At 34.8% G+C, this 20,302-nt stretch overlaps 1 long non-coding RNA gene across 4 annotated transcripts in view; it reads right to left on the bottom strand.

The window, feature by feature from the left end:
- The window catches only part of LOC144291523 (uncharacterized), a 777,143-nt gene that overhangs the window by 236,506 nt on the left and 520,335 nt on the right, over positions 1 to 20,302 (bottom strand). For all 4 annotated transcript variants that reach the window (XR_013358836.1, XR_013358834.1, XR_013358832.1 and 1 more), the window contains one exon: positions 3,496 to 3,588. This is a non-coding gene — a long non-coding RNA (uncharacterized LOC144291523). The remainder of the gene's footprint in view (positions 1 to 3,495; positions 3,589 to 20,302) is intronic.

Raw genomic sequence — 20,302 nt, 5'->3', positions numbered from 1 at the left:
TTTAGGAAAGTAATTTCATAAAATTCAACTCATTTAAGATAGTGATATCAAGTGTTAATAGAGCAAACATTAGAATCTTATTTTCAGTCATCTTAGAACTGAAAAATGTTCTAATGACAGAGTTTCATCTTAAACTTTTAAGTTTTAATGAGGACATTATAAATTTTAAAAATTTTTCCATGCCAAGGCTATGACTATAGAATGCTAAAGTAACTAAATAATTAATTTATTAAACTCAGAACAATTTGATTTTTTAAAAATCAATTTTTAAATTTATTTTAAAACAAAAAGAAATAAAATTAAGTATTCTTTAACCAAAGTTTGAAAATTCTTTTATATCCAACATTAGTTTCTCCAAGGTTTAAGTATATTTAGTCTAGATGCTTTAGTTTCATGACAACAAATCCTTTAATGGCTATTAATGACTGCTAACTCTAAACAAGTGGTGTTCCACATTTAAAAAACAAAATTACAATGTTTTCTTTCATTTTCATTCTTATAGAATTACTATCTTCTTTGATATAATGGAACATCAAATAACACTGTCATTCAAAAACTCACTGGAGACATTTACTAAATTCTTGTCCTAACGGCTTCATTTTAGCACTTAAAATTTGTTGGACCCTTGAAATATCTCTTATAACCTATGTAAGAACAATATGGCTTAGAGATGTGTCTCTTTCAGTATACACTATTTTTTATCCCTCCAAATTATTCTCAAAGTCACAATTTTAAGAAAATGAAGATGGAAAGAGTATCAGGATTTATTTATACCTTCTGAACCCTGAGATATGTAGCACTCAGAATGAAATCTATATATTTTTTGAGATATGACTTTAAATATTAATCATGTAAACACAAGTTTTTACTGGAATTCTATATGAGGTAGCAATTCATTCAACTTTTCCATCCAAAGAAATATTTTTTAATAAAATGTTAAATACTTGCTAATTAATTAATTATTGAAAAGATTAGAAGTAATGAAATCTTTTTTTCACTGTTATATTTTTATGTCTTCATAGCAGTAAGTTATTTTTACTTAAAAAATACTTTTGTCACCATTTTTATAAGAGAAGATGTTTCCTTTGCACCCACATATTTTCTCATTTTGTACTTTCTCCATGAAACTTTATCTGACGTGAACACTTCAACCACACTCTATTTTTCCCCTCAATCTTAACTTATTTCATGAGAAAATCTTCATGTCTTTTGAATCATAGATTCCCCTGAATTTATTTCAGAACTATTGTGCAAAATTGTTATGTGCTTTGTCACACTATTTTCCTTCTACTATGAAACTGGAAGCTCCTCAAGGCCATAGGCCATGTGGTAAATTTCATCATACTTTGTCACAGCACCAGCATTGAACAATGCACAGAACAGGTAATTAAAAAATACTTTCTGAATTAACTTATGGTTTTGCTGAGTGTTTATTGCAACTAATTTTACGTCAGAAGAACAAGTGCGTGGGGCAAACAGTATTTAGTCTCTAATAGGCATTGGCATAAGTGATTGTAACTCTGGCAAACATCATGCTGCCAGTCTAAAAGAAAACAGCTGGCCAGAAACCAACAAATTGAAATTCTCAGTATTTTTTTTCAAGGGTAAGCCTAGGGTAAATTAAAGCTCTGAAGTCTACTAAAACAAGAATAACTAAAACATGTAATTTATACTTTTTTTTTCTCCCTGTCAACTAAATAGGCATGGTTTTATAAGCAGAGTTTAATCCAAAAAGCAGATGTAGTTTTTCCTTATGATACTAAATAGAGCCAACTGGCTTGCAGAGCACTTTTTCCCCTTGTGGTTATTGGAAGTGGCAGGTTGAAAGAACCAAGAATTATAATTTTAGGACATGGCAGTAGATGCAAAGAACTGAGTTCCAATCCTTCAGAGGAAATAGAAAAAAAAATGGAGAAATAAGAGACAGACATTTAAGAGAAGCATACTGACCTTAAAAAAATATGTTGTCAACCAGAGATTGCATTATGAAATAAGCAGTGACAATACCAAAAAGCAAGTATTTTAAGTCCCTACATAGCTCTTTAACATGTATGTAAAGGGCTCTTATATGTTAAATAAATCAATTTCTATTCAACAAACTTGTTAATGTTCACTATCATTTGATTACTCTCCCTGATAATATATAAATCCCTTCCATGAAGACCTCAAGAAATCACATTTCTCTGGTATGATGGCTTGAGAGGCTTCAGTTTTAGAATCTATAGACTCTTCTGGATAGGTTTACGGATCTCAGCTCCCATATGGGTCACATGGCTTCTAACTCATTTCTGCATGTGTAACACATAACTTAATGTCTGCTACTCCTTTGGCATTTTTATATACAGGAATATAATATTCAGATGAGTTAAGTATATACTTTCATAGTCAGAAAAACCTCATTCTGAGTCCAATTCTGACACATTCTAGCTGTATGAAAGTACATAAATTTTAAGGCTCTTTTGTTTTTTAATTTTATAAATATTTAAATTAAGTTTATGTAAAATATGCCACTCTATACCTAGCATTTAGACATTCAAAACACGGAATTGTTATTAATAATAACAAATAAACCTAAGAGTATTATAGAATTTGATCTCATAGTGAAGAAGACACATGACATCCCAATTCACTTCTGAGTCATAAAAGAAAGGTTTTAAAAGTCCTGGCAAATTGAGCCTTCCAAGCTTATTTTTGTTCTCAAAGACCACAATGAACCACAATGTGGCAACCTAGTAGAGTCCTTCACAGGACTCTTTACCTTGATTGATGAAGAAGCTAAATCACTCCTTACAAAGTTTGAATTATCAGTGAGAATATTGCACACTTTCAATTCACATCAACAGCGAGCTTTAATATAGAATGACGCAGTTCAGTTTCAGTTTAGATATTCAGGGTACCAGTAAGGAAAATTAAAATTTGAGCATATATTAAAGACCTTGTGACTGCAGGCAATAAACTAAGAATAAGCTGAAATGGTTCATATCTACTTCTCTCCTATGTATTGTGTTATATACCAGGAATTCAACAGTGTTTAACAAGAAACACAGGGCATTTTTGTTGAAATTTGGTTCATTATATAGCTAAATCTAGTGTGGAATGCATAATTACATTTAAGTGTGGGTGCCAGGAATCGCATGTTCTTTGTGCCTCGTAAGATCTACAAATGTGCCAGGAGAGGAGGCCAAAATATGGGATTCTTATGTATGTACTACAGGCTCTCAAAAGGCTCAGTAATAACAATGATAACAATAATGATAAAAGCAACTAAAATGTTGAACATTTATCATATATATATGTGTATATATATGTATATATATATACATATATCAAGTAGTTTTGCATTCTTTACCTATAATAACTCATCTGTCATCATCAGAACTCTATAAGCTAAGTCTTATTATTTTCTTTATTACTCAGGTTCTCCAGAGGAACAGATCAATAGAATCTTCATAGAGATGTATATGTTTAAGAGATTTGTTACAACAATGGACTCACGTGGTTATGGAGAATGAGAAGTCCTGTGATCTGCCTTCTACAAACTGGAGAACCAGGAAAGCCTATGGCATAATTCAGTATAGGTTCAAAAGCCTGAGAATGGAAAGAGAAGGATAGATATTGTAAGATCTGGTCTGAATCTGAAAGCCCAAGAACTAGGATCACCAAAATTCAAGAGCAGTAGACAACGGATGTCTCAGCTCAAGCAGAGAGAACAAATTCTGCTTATTTTTTCTAGGCAGGCTCTCAGCCCGTTGGATGATGCTTACTTGCATCTTGCATTGGTGAAGGAGATCTTTACCCAATCTACTGACTCAAAGGCTATCTTCTGGAGATACCTTCACAGGCACATCCAAACATAATATTTTACCAATGTATTGTCATTTCTTAGTCCAGTCTTGTTGACACATGAAATTAACCATCACATTATCCAAACTTTACATATGGATAAACTGGGGATTAGAGAGGCTAAATAATTTCCTCAAGGTTAACACTAGGTAAATAAATAAGTTTGAAATGATTTTATAAGTTTGAACGCATCTTGGGGGACAAGAGTAAATAGTTTGTCTAGTTTCTCCTAGAGAGAAAAGCTCTGCTCCTGCTAGAATGAATTTTATATTTATTTATATTTAACATTATTTCATAATCCACATTAAACTTTAATAGTTAATCTGATAATTCTAGGTTTTTTCTTTAAGTTATATTTGGATTACATGTTATCATAAAAACTGAATTTTTAAAAATCTACTTTTAATTAACTAAATTTAGGAGAGAGAAGACATGGTTTCTGGTAGTCTCTCAGTTATTCAGGAAATGCAGATTACTTCAGAGAAATACAGCATAGCATGCAAGCTATGGAGACTGATGGCTGGTGCTTCTCCAAGAACCTGCTGACTGAGGTCTAACTTAAGCATCCTTCAGTAGTTGCATCTCAACTTGGGCCACAAGGGGGCTTTTTTCCATAAAATGGGGACACATTACTTCTCATCACCAGGATTTTTCTGGTATTCACATTTCTCAGAATCTAGACTCGATTATCCATAGAATCCAGTGAGAGAAGGGTGTGATCCTCACTCTACAATTCATGTTTTCGCCTCCATGATAAATGTCTTCCCATAATGAATGGCATTGTGAAACAGTGGAATGCAAAATTGGAACTTTTAGAAGTTCGGCTCAAATATGTTCATGTGGTGAATGGGGAGGAATCCCAGATGTGACAGTGTAGTCTCAGGATCCTAGGGGTCACAAGAAGAATGGGTGGTGCCAGAGTGGAGCAGAGTTCCCAGGCACAGAAGCTAGCTGAGAACAGTAAGCCTAGGAGCCCACTTTCTGCTCTGTGTAGCCATGGACTGTGAACTGCTGCATGGTTGTATGACCGCTTTCCTGGGAGGGATCTGGCAAAAATAAGAAGCCTGGTGAATCCCCCCCACACACACACACCCCAGGAGGAACAGCAAGGGTCCAATTGTAGGAGTCCCTAAAATTCATAGTTTTGAAGTTTAGTTGCATGCCTGAGATAAAAAAGCTTAGTCACAGGCCAGGTGAACAAAGAGTTCTGAGGAAACTGGGGAGACAACAGTGATTGATTGCTTTTCTATGAGGGCTTACTGAAAAGTGAGGGACATCAATTTTCATCACCAGGGCTAGAGGGTGAGGCTCAACCATATTCTTCCCTCACCAATGCTGAAAGATGGCAAGGAGCAAAGTAGCACCACCTAGTGGAATCTGGAGGCACTTACGCCAAGCCCTGCCTCTCAGCACTGGTGGTGTATTTCCACTAGGGCAAGACAAACTGAGAATCAGTGCAACAAGTCCTTCCCCCAGAAGACCAGCACAAACAACACACTCTCACCAAGTTTACTGACCATAGAGGGCTGCAAAGCTCTTGAGGAAAACAGTAGATAGCGTTCTCTGTATATTTTTATTCTTTAGTTTTTAGTATAATTTTCAAAGTTATTTTCTTATTTTTTTCAATTCTATATATATATATATACACATATATATGCAGAACAAATATATATACCTATATATACATATATATGCAGACCAAAACACACCCAAGAACTAGTTGTTTGTTTCTATTGTCGTTATTATTGTTTTTTTTTTTTTTTTTTCTCTTTCTCTCTTCTATTCCTTTCTGGACAAAATGACATAATGGAGAAATGCACCCCAAAAGAAAGAACAGTAGGTAGTATCCACTGCCAGGGATTTAATCATTAACAGATATAAGTAAGATATCTGAACAATAATTTTAAACAATGATTATAAAGATATTAGCTGGGCTTGAAGAAAGCATAGAAGATGCTAGAGACGGGATCCCTAGGGGGAGCAGTGGTTTAGTGCCTGTCTTTGGCCCAGGGCGCGATCCTGGAGACTCGGGATCGAATCCCACATCGGGCTCCCGGTGCATGGAGCCTGCTTCTCAACCTCTGCCTGTGTCTCTGCCTCTCTCTCTCTCTCTTTGTGACTATCATAAATAAATAAAAAATGTAAAAAAAATGACTGGGTAATATATTATATTAAAAAAAAAGAAGAAGGTGCTAGAGAATTCCTTACAGTAGAGATTTAAAAAAATTAATATCTAGTCAGGCTGAAATTTAAAATACTATTACCAAGATGCAGTACCAAGTGGAGGCCATAAAAACAAGGAAGAATGAATCATAAGAGTAAATCAGTGATATTGAAGAAAAAATGATGGGACATAGGAAGCTGAAAAGAAGAGAGAAAGAAAATTATTAGGTCATGAAAGTAGACTTAGGGCACTCAGTGAGTCTATAGAGTGAAATAATACCCATATTATAGGAGTCTTAGAAGATAAGGAGCAGGAAACTGGAGCAAAAAGTTTATTTAAACAAATCATAGCTGAGAACTTCCCTAATATAAGGAAGGAAACAAGCATTCAAGTCCAAGAGGTACATAGAACTCCCTCAAAATCAACAAAATAGGTCAACACCCTGACATATTATAGTGAAGCTTGCAAATTACAGAGACAGAGAAAATCCCAAAAGCAGCTCAGGACAAGAGGTCCTTAACCTACAAGGGTAGAAATATATGGCTGGCAGCAGACCTATCTACAGAGACCTGGTAGGCAGAAAGGACTGGCATGATATATTCAGCATGCTAAATGGGAAAAAAAAAAAGCCAAGAATACTTCATCCAGCAAGGCTGTCATTCAGAATAGGAGAGAGTTTCTAGGACAAACAAAAACTAAAGGAATTTGTGAACACTAAACCAATCTTGCAAGAAAACTGAAATAGGATCAAAAGTAACAAAGATCAGAAAGTAACAGAAATAATCAACAGAAATAGTGACATTATAGATAATACAATGCCATTAAATTCATATCTTTCAACAATCACTTTGAATGTAAATGGACTAAATACACCATTCAAAATATATAGAATATCAGAAAGATTTTAAAAAACAAAACCCATAAATATGCTGCATATATGTGACTCATTTTAGACCCAAAGACACCTCCAAGTTGAAAGTAAGGAGATGGAGAACCATTTGTCATGTTAATGGATTCAAAAGAAAGCTGGAGTAGCCATCCTTACTTCAGATAAACTAGATTTTAAACCAAAGACTGTAATCAGAGATGAAGAAGGACACTATATCATAATGAAAGGGTCTATCCAACAAGAAGATCTAACAATTGTAAATATTTATGCCCCTAACAGGAGAGCCAAATATACAGAAGCCAATTAATTACAAAATTAGGGAAACTCGTTGATAATAATAAATAATAATAGAGGACTTTAATACCCCACTTAGCAATTGACAGATCATCTAAACAGAAGATCAACAAGGAAACAAGAGCTTTGAATGAGACACTGAATCAGAGGGACTTAACAGATATATTCAGAGCATTTAATCCTAAAGCAGCACAATACATATTGTTTTTGAGTGCACATGGAACACTTCCCAGAATTGATCACATACTGGTCACAAATCAGGTCTCAACTAGTACAAAAAGATTGATATCATACCATACTTATTTTCAGACCACAACACTATGAAACTTAAAGTCAACCATGAGAAGAAATTTGGAAGGACCACAAATACATGGAGCTTAAGGAACATCCTACTAAAGATAAATGAGTCAAGCAATAAATTATAGAATAATTTAAAAATACATGGAAGCAAATGAAAATGAAGTATATCTAACAATATAGGACTTCCTCAAGAAGCATGAAAAGTCTCAAATACACAACCTAAATTTACACCTAAAAGAGCTGGAAAAAGAAGAGTAAATAAGCCTAAACCCAACAGGAGAAGAGAAACAATAAAGATTAGAGCAGAAATCAATGATAGAGAAATTTAAAAAAACAAAACAAAACAGCAAAACAGATCAATGAAACTAGGAACTAGTTCTTTGAAAGAATTAATAAGATTGCTAAACTTCTAGACAGACTTTTCAAAAAAGATAAAGGACCCAAATAAATAAAATCATGAATCAAAGAGGAGAGACCACAGCCAACACAAAAGAAATAGAAACAATTATAAGAGAATATTATGGGCAATTATATGCCAACAAATTAGGCAGTCTGGAAGAAATGGATAAATTCTGAGAAATATATAAATTACCAAACTGCAACAGGAAGAAACAGAAAATCTGAACAGACCAATAACCAGCAAAGAAATTGAATGAGTATTCAAAAATCTCCCAAAAACAAGAGTCCAAGACTGAGTGGCTTTCCACAGGAATTTTACCAAATATTTAAAGAACTAATATCTATTCTTCTGAAGCTTTTCCAAAAAATAGAAATGGAAAAAAACTTCCAAACTCATTTTATGAGGCTGGAATTACCTTGACCCTACTAAACAGGAGAATTCAGACCAATATTCCTGATGAACATGGATGCAAAAAATTCTCACCAAGATACTAGCTAATAGGATCCAACAGAACATTATAAGGATTATTCACCCTCAAGTGAAATTTATTCCTGGGCTGCAGGGGTGGTTCAACATCTGCAAATCAATTGATGTGATACACCACATTAATAAAAGAAAGGATAAGAACCATATGACCCTCTTAATAGATGCAGAAAAAGCATCTTTTTTGATGAAAACCCTCCACCATGTAGGGATAGAGGGAACATACCTCAATATTATAAAAAGCATAGGTAAAGAACAACAGTGAGTATCATCCTCAATAGGGAAAAACTGATAGCTTTTCTCCTATGGTCAGAAACATGACAGGGATGCCCACTCTCATCATTGTTGTTCAATATAGCACCAGAAGTCCTAGCCTCCGCAATTAGACAACAAAAAAGAAATAAAAGGCATCCAAACTGGCAAAGAAGAAGTCAAACTTTCACTTTTCACAGATGATATGATACTTTATGTAGAAAACCCAAAAGACTCCATTAAAATAATGCTAGAACTGGCACAGGAATTCAGCAAAAGTCATAGGATATAAAATCAATGCACAGAAGTCTGTTGCATTTCTATAAAATAATGATGAAGCATCAGGAAAAGAAATCAAGGAATTGATCTCATTTACAATTGCATCAAAAACCATAAGATACCTAGGAATAAACCTAACTAAAGAGCTAAAATTTATACCTAGAAAACCTAGAACATTTATGAAAGAAATTGAGGAAGACACAAAGAAATGGAAAAACATCCCATGCTCATGGATCAGAAAAACAAATATTGTTAAAATGTCTGTGCTACCCAAAGCATTTTACACATTCAGTGCAATTCCTATTAAAATACCAACAGCATTTTTCACAGACCTGCAACAAACAATCTTAAAATTTGTATGGAACCAGAAAAGACTCCAAAAAGCCAAACCAATCTTGAAAAAGAAGGCCAAAGTTGGATTCATCACAATTCTAGACTTCAAACTGTATTACAAAGCTACAACCATCAAGACAGTATGGTACTAGCACAAAAACAGACACGCAGATCAATGGAACAGAATAGAGAACCCAGAAATGGACCCTCAATTCTATGGTCAACTAATCTTCAACAAAGCAGGAAAGAATATCCAGTGGAAAAAAAGACAGTATCTTCAATAAATGGTGTTGGGAGAACTGGACAGCAACATGAAAAAGAATGAAACTATACTTTCTTACACCATACACAAATTTAAAATATAAAAAACCTAAATGTGAGATACAGACCCATCAAAATCCTAAAGAAGAACACAATGGCAACCTCTTCGACCTTAGCCACTACAACTTCTTGCTAGACATGTCTTCTAAGACAAGGGAAACAAAAGTAAAATGAATTATTGGGGTTTCATCAGGATAAAATCTTTCTCATAGCAAAGGAAATGATCAACAAAACTAGAAGGCAACCCTACTGATGAGAGAAGATATTCACAAATGACATATTAGATAAAGGGCTGATATTCAAAATCTATAAAGAACTTATCAAATTCAACACCTAGAAAACAAAATAATCCAGTCAAGAAATGGGCAGAAGACATGAACAGACATTTCTCCAAAGAAGACATAGAAATGGGCAACAGACACATGAAAAAATGTTCAGCATCACTCAGCATCAGGGAAATACAAATCAACCCCACAGGGAGATCCCTGGGTGGCTCCGGGGTTTGGTGCCTGCCTTCGGCCCAGGCCGTGATCCCGGAGTCCTGGGATGGAGTCCCACATCCAGCTCCTTGCATGGAGCCTGCTTCTCCCTCTCTCTCTCTCTCTCTCTCTCTTTCTCTCTGTCTCTCTCTCTCCCTGTCATAAATGAATAAATGAATAAAATCTTTAAAAAAATCAACCCCACAATGAGATACCACCTTACACCAGTCAGAATGGCTAAAATTAACAACTCAGGAAACAACAGATGTTGGCAATGATGTAGCGAAAGGGAAACCCTCTTACACTGTTGGTGCATATGCAAGCTAGCATGGCCACTCTGGAAAAAAGTATGGAGGTTCCTCAAAAAGTTACCTTGCCACCCAGCAATTGCACTACTAGGATTTATCCAAAGGATACAAAAATACTGATTCAAAGGGGCACCTGCACCCTAGTGTTTATAGCAGCAATGTCCACATTAGCCAAACCATGGAAAGAGCCCAGATTTCCATCAACAGATGAATGGATAAAGAAGATGTGGTACATACATATACAATGACATAGTACTCAGCCAACAAAAAGAATGTGATCTTGCCATTTGTAATGTTATGGATGGAACTAGAACGTATTATGCTATGTGACAAGTCAGTCAGAGAAAGAAAAACACCATATGATTTCACTCATTTGTAGAATTTAAGAAACAAAACAGATTAACATAGGGGAAAGGAAATTTAAAAATAGAGGGAAGCAAACCATGAGACTCAACTGTAGAAAACAAACTGAGGGTTAATAGAGGAGAGGTAAGTGGGGAATGAGCTAAGCGGATGGTAGGTATTAAGGAGGGCACTTGTGTTAAACACTGGGTGTTATATGTAAGTGATGACTCAGTACATTCTTTTTTAAAAAAGATTTTATTTATTTATTCATGAGAGACACAGAGAGGCAGAGATATAGGCAGAGGAAGAAGCAGGCCCCCCACAGAGATCCTAATGCGGGACTCGATCCCAGGACCCCAGGATCATGACCTGAGCCAAAAGGAGATGCTCAACCACTGAGCCACCCAGGTGCCCCTGAATCACTAAATTCTAATCCTGTAACCAATGTTACCTATATGTTAATTAGCTAAAAATTAAATAAGAAAAATAGAAAAAGAAGTAGATTATATGACATTAGAAATCATCACAGGTCCTGCTATTAGTTTGGAAGTTAGAGAAAATAGAGATAAAATCGTTTTACCCATAATTGTTCTACCTACCCCTAGCATTTCACCTGCAAACACTTTGAAGTTATCAACTCTAGTACAGAGAGGCAAATAAGGGAATCTAAGAGTCTACATATAAAAGAGCCTGAGAACAATTGATGATATTGAGATATATAAAGTTTTTATGAACAAGAAAGTCTTTTAAGTAATTTAAATAAAGCAAATGAACACAGCATCTCAAAACCCTAAGGAAGCCCACTATTCATGCATAAATCTGCAGTTGATCTTTGAATGACATGGATTTGAACTGCATGGGTTCACTTATACACAGATTTTTTTCAAAAAATATATTGAACCATTATTTGGAGATTTGCAGCAATTTGAAAAAGCTTGCACATGAACCACATAGCCTAAACTATCAAAGAAATTAAAAAGTTTGATATGTCGTGAATGCATGAAATATACATAGATTCTAATCTATTTTATCATTTACTATCATAAACATACACAAATCTATTATAAAAGTTAAAATTTATCAAAACTTACATACACACAGACTGTTCATAGTGCAATTTGCAACTGAGAAAAATGTAAAGATTCAGTATTAAATCATAACTGTGTAAAATTAACTATAGTACACAATGTACTGGAATAACTTCATAGCCCCTCTCCCCCCCAGTTGCTATTGCAGAAAGCTCAAATGATGCAAGTGTCAGTTTAAAACACCACCTGATACTAATCAGCTCCTCGTGAGCAGTTCATCTCACCAGCAAATTCCATATCACAGGAAAAAGTGGTATCTTGTGATTCTGGCATATTTTTCATCATGTTTAGTATAATTCTACTAATGTTGAATAACACCATGGGACCCATATAAGGTGCCACTAGTGATGTTGGAAGTACTCCGAAGAAGCAGAGAAAAGTCATAACATCACAAGAAAAATAATTTCTTGGTATGCACCACAGATTAAAGTCTGCAGCTGTGGTTGCTTGCCATTTTAAGCTAAATAAATCCATTGGTAGGGTTGATTGTAAAAGAAAAAAAAAAGGAAATTCATAAAGCCATCGTCACAGTTACTCTACTCTAGTAGGTGAGAAAAATCTTGCATTTTTGCAAAATAGCCTTTTATCTTATATTGAAAATGTAATTTTTATATGAGTGCAGGATTGCTATAAGAAAGGCATACCTATAGACTTTAATAAGATTTGAGAAAAACTGACATGATCATAGGACAACTTAAAGCAAAAGGAAGGTGAAGGATCTAAAACTGGAAAATTTAATGCCAGCAAAGAATAGTTTGATAATTTTATAAAGAGATTTGGCTTATAAAATGTCAAGAAAACAGAAGAAGCAGTTTCTTCCCACTAAGAGGCAGCATGCAAGTTCCCAAGTGCCATTATAAAAATCAGTAAGGAGAAAGGATATCTGCCTGAACAGGTTTTTAATGTAGATGAAAGTGTCCTTTTCTGGAGAAAAGTGTCACACAGGACAATTGTTAGAAAGAGAAGAAAGCACCAGGAGTTAAGGCAGGAAGGGATAGGAAGACTCTACTGTTTTGTGCAAATGCATTCTAGTTTATTATCAGGACTGCTCTTATCTATATAGCTGCTAAACCCCAAACTTTGAAGGGAAAAGGTAAAGAACAGAAGCTGGTCTTTTGGCTGTACAACAAGAAGGCCTGGGCAATGACATTTTCTCTGGATTGGTTCTAGCAATGCTTTGTAGCTGAAGTCAGGCAGTACTTTTCTAGTAAGGGATTGCCTTTCAAGGTTGTTTTGATATTGGACAATGCCTTTGGCCATGCCATGAGCTCAACACTGAAGGTGTCAAAGTGGTCTACTTCCCCTGAAACACAACACTTCTAATTCATCTTCTACATCAGGGGTGACAGTGACCTTTAAGTTTCATTATATATGATACTCTATGGAAAGGATTGTCAATGTTATGCAAGAGAGAATATCATGAAAGCCTGGCATTGAAGATGCCATTGTTGTTATGTAAAAACAAAACAAAACAAAAACAAAAACAAAAAACAAAACCTGTGAAAGCCATCAAGCCCCAAACAACAAATCCTTGCATGACTTCACAAGACTTATGACAGAGCCAATCAAGGTATGAAAGCGAGTGTGGATAAACCCCTCCCCCAAAAAGAAGTTGGAGAGTGAAAGGTTTCAATATATGAATCATGGAGAAATTCAAGAGTTAATAGACACCACACCGGAGGAATTAACAGAAGACAATTTGATAGAAATGAGTGCTTCTGAACCAGTGCTAGACAATGAGGAAAAAAGGTATAGAAGAAGCAGTGTCAGGAAACAAATCAAGATTAGACAATCTGGCAGAAGGGTTCCAGTTATTCAAGAATGCTTTTGACTTCCTTTATGTCATATATGTCATGGAACTGTCTATGACTTGACACTGACACTAAAGCAAATGGTGGAAGAAGGAATGGTTCTGTATAGGCACAGTTTGGGGACAATGACAAGAAAACATGGAAAGAAATTGATGTATTTCCACGGTTACATGTTTATGATTTTCTTGATAACATTTTCTTTTCTCTAGCTTACTTTATTGTAAGAATATAGAACATAATACCTATAACACACAAAATATGTGTTAATTGTTTATGTTATTGATAAGGGTTCCAGGAGGGATGCCTGGGTGGCTCAGCGGTTTAGCGCTTGCATTGCACCCAGGGCATGATCCTGGAGTCCTGGGATGGAGTCCCACATCAGGCTCCCTGCATGGAGCCTGCTTCTCCCTCTATGTCTCTGCCTCTCTCTCTCTCTTTCTCTCTCTCTCTCTCATCAATAAATAAATAAAATCTGGAAAAAAAAAAAAAAAAGAATTCCACTCAACAGTAGGCTATTACTAGGCAAGTTCCAGGGGAGTCAAAAGTTTTATGTGGCTCTTCAACTGCATGACTTGGTGTCCCTAACCCTACCTTGTTGAAAGGTCAATTGTATTTTAGGAGACAGAGAAATCAAGAAAAATGAGATGTTTTATTTGGAGAGGAAAGACTTGGGACATTATAATCACTTGAAACTAAAATTCCATTGGAGAAAGAAATTCAGATTCAGATGAAAATTTACAAAAATAAAATGGAAAACAAAAAGTTGGTTGAGGCAAACCAATTATATTGAAATATATTGATCCCCAAAAGAAAGAGATTGAGTTAACATTTTTTGAATCTCAAAATACAGAGCGAATTTAACTGCCATCTGAGTAACATAAACAATATTGTGATGAGCATCTTTGCATAAAAATCTTGTGTATGGGATCCCTGGGTGGCGCAGTGATTTGGCGCCTGCCTTTGGCCCAGGGCGCGATCCTGGAGACCCGGGATCGAATCCCACGTCAGGCTCCCGGTGCATGGAGCCTGCTTCTCCCTCTGCCTATGTCTCTGCCTCTCTCTCTCTCTCTCTCTCTGTATGACTATCATAAATAAAAAAAATAAATAAATAAAAAATAAAAAAATAAAAAATCTTGTGTATATCTGTGCATGATTTCCTGGGATAGATCCCTAAAAGTATAATTTCTGGTTCAAAGAATATAGAGTATAGAGAAATGAGTGGCATTATGATAACAAGCCCTCTTGTTGTTAAAGAAATAAAGATCCCTTTCAGGCACTTGCCTCTAGGTTGATCTCACCACTGTACCTTCCAGTGTCTCCCACTGGACCACCTTTGCTGGCTTCATTCCTAAAGCAACCAGACTTATTAACATAGGCACTCCACCTCTTACTAAAAGAGTTAAAACCTAGCTGGGATGGAAAAACTAAAAATCGGCTAAGACTAAAATTTTAAGAAGTAAACTCACTATTAACTACACTGGGAGAGCAGACGCTTAGGCCAGCTGCAAAGTTGAAAGGAGATATTCTTGCTCGTAAGGTCATGTAGCTGCTATAAAATGGCAAAACAACTGTCTCTGAGTAACTAACTGCTTTATTACCAGTGACGCTCCAAGACCCACTTGGTTATACTCATCTGTCACTGGGGATCTCCAGTTGTTAAACGACCCTCACCTCATGGCAGCAGCCATCTCTACTTTATCTTCCTTCTTCAGATCCTGTCACAGAAACAACTCACCTACACTTCCTTTAGTCTCCTCCCCAGAATACCTCAGAGGGAATTCAAATAGTATGAAAGATGTTTTCCTCCTTCCTCTTGTTCAGTGCTATTCCATGGTTCCACTGGAATGTCCTCCTTCATTTCAGAGTCAATAAATCTGAGTTTGTCAGGGTACAAGCTAGTGCCTAGTGGGTCTTTGCATTAGTAGTTCCCTCAGATTATGAGTTGTCATCATGCACATTAATGCTTCTCACTAACTCAGACAACCACTACTCAATTCCCTCCCACGATAGACTCCTCTATTCCATCACTGCTTCATCCAGTTCCCATTCTCTAGTACTAAGCACTCGCTTCTACATGTCTCTGACTCCCATAATTGCATTAAATTATTAAAGGTTGTTTGGCAAAGCCATCGCCTCTATTCTCTGATATCATGAAGCTCTTTGGTCTTTTCTGCTGTAAACTACTTTGAATTTCCTACTTGACACCTCATCTTGAATATCTCATAAGCACCTAAAACTTGATATGCCAAAATGTAAAGTCTTGAGTTTCCAACTGGAACTTGATGTTTATTCAGTCTTTCCCATTTTGGTTCTACTCTATATAATTGGTCAAGCTAAACACCCAATGCTCTCCTGAAGCTCACTCTCTCTTCACTACCTCCAAACCAACAAGTCGGCCAACTCTAGTTGTAGAAGATAGATCTTGAAGCATCCCCTGTTCCCCAACTTCTCTGCACTGTCCAAGCCACCCTTTTTTCTCACCTGGTCTTTTAGATGTTCTCAATTATATTTCTGATTTATTTTAGTTATCTCACATACAGATTTTTAACTTAAAAATATTTATATCATTGTTAATTAAATAAATTATAATTTTTTAAGATTTTATTTATTTATTCATGAGAGACACACAGAGAGAGGCAGAGACACAGGCAGAGGGAGGAGTAGGCTCCCCACAGGGAGCCTGATCCGGGACTTGATCCCAGGACCCTGGTATCACAATCTGAGCCAAAGACAGATGCTCAACCACTGAGCCACCCAGATGCCCCAATCTTTTTTCTTTATGTTTCAATCTCTGTGATAGATACTTTAACAAACACTACAGGTACAAGATGAAGCGGTATACTTTCCCTATCCACTGGATCATAGAGAAATCAAGGATTAGAGCATGAGAAGACAAAGAGAATAAATAACTGAATTGTAATGCAAAAATATGTAAATACAGGTGAAATATAGTAAGAATATTTATAAGGATACTTAGAGGGAAGCTAATGAAGCTCAAGCTAAAAGACTTCTCACTCACATAAGCCCATTTCAAAGCCCTGTGAGGGTATTCTAAAAATCTGTTTGCATGGTCATATGTTTTTGTAAAATGTGCAAAAGTAAGATATTTTAACCACGAATGTAAAGACCACTGTCTCTTCCCATTCAGACTTACCTCAGACACACATCTTTCGTCTAAGGTAGCACAGCAGTGGCCACAGACACTTTGGGGGATCTGGTAATAGGAAGCTGGGTTGGAAATACATTGTTTTAGTTAAGTGGGATATATTTTTGTGGTTCACATTTATTTCAATGTATAGTTATATTCTTGCAAGCCATTATGCAATAATAATGACTGCAAAGAATGCACTTCCCCTTCACTATGCCAATTCACCCATCATCCTGATATAAAAATCAGGACTACAGATTTTGCCATATATATATATATACTGAATTTTAGCAAATTAAGTTTAAAATAAATTCAATAAAAGGGTTCCCAAATTTAGATCATAAAAATTACATGACATTACCAACAACAAATTTTAAAGTAGAAAACATTTCAAAATGCCAATGATAATAATTTTAAAAGAAATTTGCAATTATTTTCTACTCTTATAGGAATTTAAGATTATTACCATATGAAGAGGCAATCAAAGAGGCTGAAACTTGATTGTTTAAAAAGTATCATAGATTTACAACAGTTAATTACTGTATTATTTTTACAAATACTGTGATATTTATAGTATTAGCCTTTAAATTTTTGTTTGCATTCCAAAGAACTGTAATTATGCCTAATAGACAAGTAATGGAGGAGGGGGCAAGGAATCCAAACTATGATTTCAAGAAGCACTAGACAATTGTCACAGGAAAGAGAAAAGAAAGAATCACATTGTGGATGACAGAGGAGGATATTGAGGAAGTTCTTACTTTATTATCTAAGAAAATAGATAGCTATTCCTATTCACTAAAGATAGAGGGGGAACTTAAAAAAATAATCATGTAGCACCATATTGGAAGAATAAATGCTTGGAGTCTCTGATATATTACCAGTCAGGAGTGAGAACCAGATCTTTCCATGTCTGTATGATTTTTCTTCACAATTCTTATGAACTGTGGTAGGAGACTATTAGTTATGGATTAGAAAGCAAAGGGAAAGTTTGAGAGTAGCTAATAGATTGTGAAAATATTTGAGTCTCACGGTGGCTAATTGTAGATATTGGAGATATAAAAATGAGTTAATAAAAGCAGAGAGAGTAGTTAAAATGAAACATTAGAATATAATTTTCAGAGTTGGCTAAATTAAAGTTATTGACATGATTGAAGTTGTTCATAAGAATTAATAGCCAAAGGATGTTGATTCAAGTCTTAGTGGTAGATAAGGAAAGGATATACCACACAGACAAAAATTGGATGAACAAAGGCTTATTCCATTAAAGAAATGTGTCCCTTCAATTGGTCTCATCTCATTTCCCACTTGGAAAATTAGATAAATAAAATTATTTAAAATTTTAATTTTTTAATGAACAAAGACTTTAGACCAATATTTTATTTACTTTTCAGCATGATAAAATTTAAATAGGATGTGACATTATTCTAGGGAACCCTAATTTGAATATTTTGTTCTCATTAGCTCTGATATTTTAATTATTAAATTTTTGAAATATTGAGTTTCTATTATATTTGCCAAACATGAAAATTGCCTCTCTGAGGTCTCTAATATCTAAAATTTATCAGAATTGCTTACTACATGCACAGAATACCTTCAAAATCATCCTCCCTAGATCTAGATGTAAGAGTTAGTCTCTATATGCAATAGATACAATCACATATGAATGAACAAGAATGCCAAAGAAGGTGATACATAAGATGCTACAAGAACTGAAAATTCAAATTACTGTTTTGTGTTTACTGTTATAATGATTTCCACTAGCATTTATCTTATATTGAGTTTTGTTGTTTCAAATTTTTTATGTCCCTGTAAATTTAAACTTTTCAATTAGTGAAAATGGTTTTGTCTAGAAAAATGGTTCCCAACTTTAAACCCTGGTCATTAAAAAAAAGTTAATGTATCTCAAAACTCTTAGATTTTGAATAAGCAGGGAGAAAGGTCCTACTGCTGAAAGAATTTAGGGCTGAATAGGTTGGATAAATGCAAATTAAGAAGAAATACAGTTATTCAACACCTTTGGTTTTAGCTTGAAAGTAATGTTAATGACAAATACAAATCTCTGTGAATTTTCATATCACATTTTCGGTCAATTGTCTTAATGAGAGCATCCCCTATGATGTTAATTTTGCCTTTGAAGAAATGTTAAATATTAGGGAATTTCCAATATGTTGCAATGGTGAAGAAGCCTTTGCTGTCTGCTCTTTGAAGGTAGGTAAGCTGAAAAAGTTGTGTAGCTTTCTGACTATTCTTGATTTTATTTTCAAGTCTGCATCTGGGAAGAAATCTTCCAGAGAAGTATGATATACAACTTGGTCAGGAATCAAAACACTTTGAAGTGGCTCCTGAGCCAGTGAAAGAAACCATCTGTCTGTGAAATATCTGTGAATGATGTCTGACAGTAAATATCAGGGAAGTGACTGTTATATGGCAACGTATAGCCACACACAGTTACAGTACACACTAAAATTTCCTTGTGTATGCACATTCAGATGGACATCTAATTTTACTGATGAATAGCAGTGATTGCTTGGCAGATCTAACCCATCACCAAATGTTTTTTTGCATCTGGGTTGGGATGTCTGTTGTTTAACCTCTTTAGAATGATCTAATGGGAGTGGACAAGAGCGAATGTGGAGAAATTAAGCCTGCTAGACCAGATTATTGAAGGAGCTGTCCAGGTCAATAGCCTCTCAAGAGGTCCATTCCTTTTGATCAATAGATTCCTATACGTAATTCAACACCTACACTTGGTGATGATGAGGAGTGCTTCTTCATCTCTGGTTTCCTTTAATTATATTAGAATCCCTTAGTGCTACATTTGGGAAAAAAGTCCTTATGTTACTTCCAGAGATAAACCCCATTAACATGTTTGTAAAATATCTTCTGGTTTTCAATATATGTAAATACACACACACATATATATGATACAATATATATAATTTATATAATATGCTTTTCTAAGTATATTACTTTTAAATAAAAAGGCATAAATATGTATGGAATAACTATTTGTAACTTTTTCATACAACAACATTATATGGAATATATTATACTATTGTATTATTTAAAAATATAATTGTAATGCCTATAAACTATATATTTAATATTTTACTTAACTATTTTTTCTTTCCCTGTTATTAAATATTGTAAATATTTTATCTGATAACTTGCATAACCATATTTCATATTATGAAAAATATTTTGACATTTTTTCAATTATGTACTTAAGGTAGGATACTAGAAATGAATAAATTAGTATTTGATATGACTCTTAAAATTTTTAATATACATGTATTTCTAATAGTAACATATGACATTGTTTTATATAATTATTCCAAGCCTAACTGTATTTTAAATTTCTGCCAAATTATAAGTAATATTTATTGATACAATTCTCATTACTATGAATATTTGTGAGGTTGGATAACTTGGCTTCTTTCATTTCTTTTCATGGGTAGTGTTAAATCATCATTTATAGATATGCATATGCATAATATGATACACATATAACTCATACAACATAGTATTTATTTTCTGAGCATTGTTCCATTTTATCAGTGTAACT

The sequence above is a fragment of the Canis aureus genome, chromosome 20 (assembly GCF_053574225.1).
Source record: "Canis aureus isolate CA01 chromosome 20, VMU_Caureus_v.1.0, whole genome shotgun sequence".
In the NCBI taxonomy this organism is placed as follows: Eukaryota; Metazoa; Chordata; class Mammalia; order Carnivora; family Canidae; genus Canis; species Canis aureus.
The sequence above is the reverse complement of the archived record's forward strand: the minus strand, read 5'-3'. Positions and strand labels throughout refer to the sequence as shown.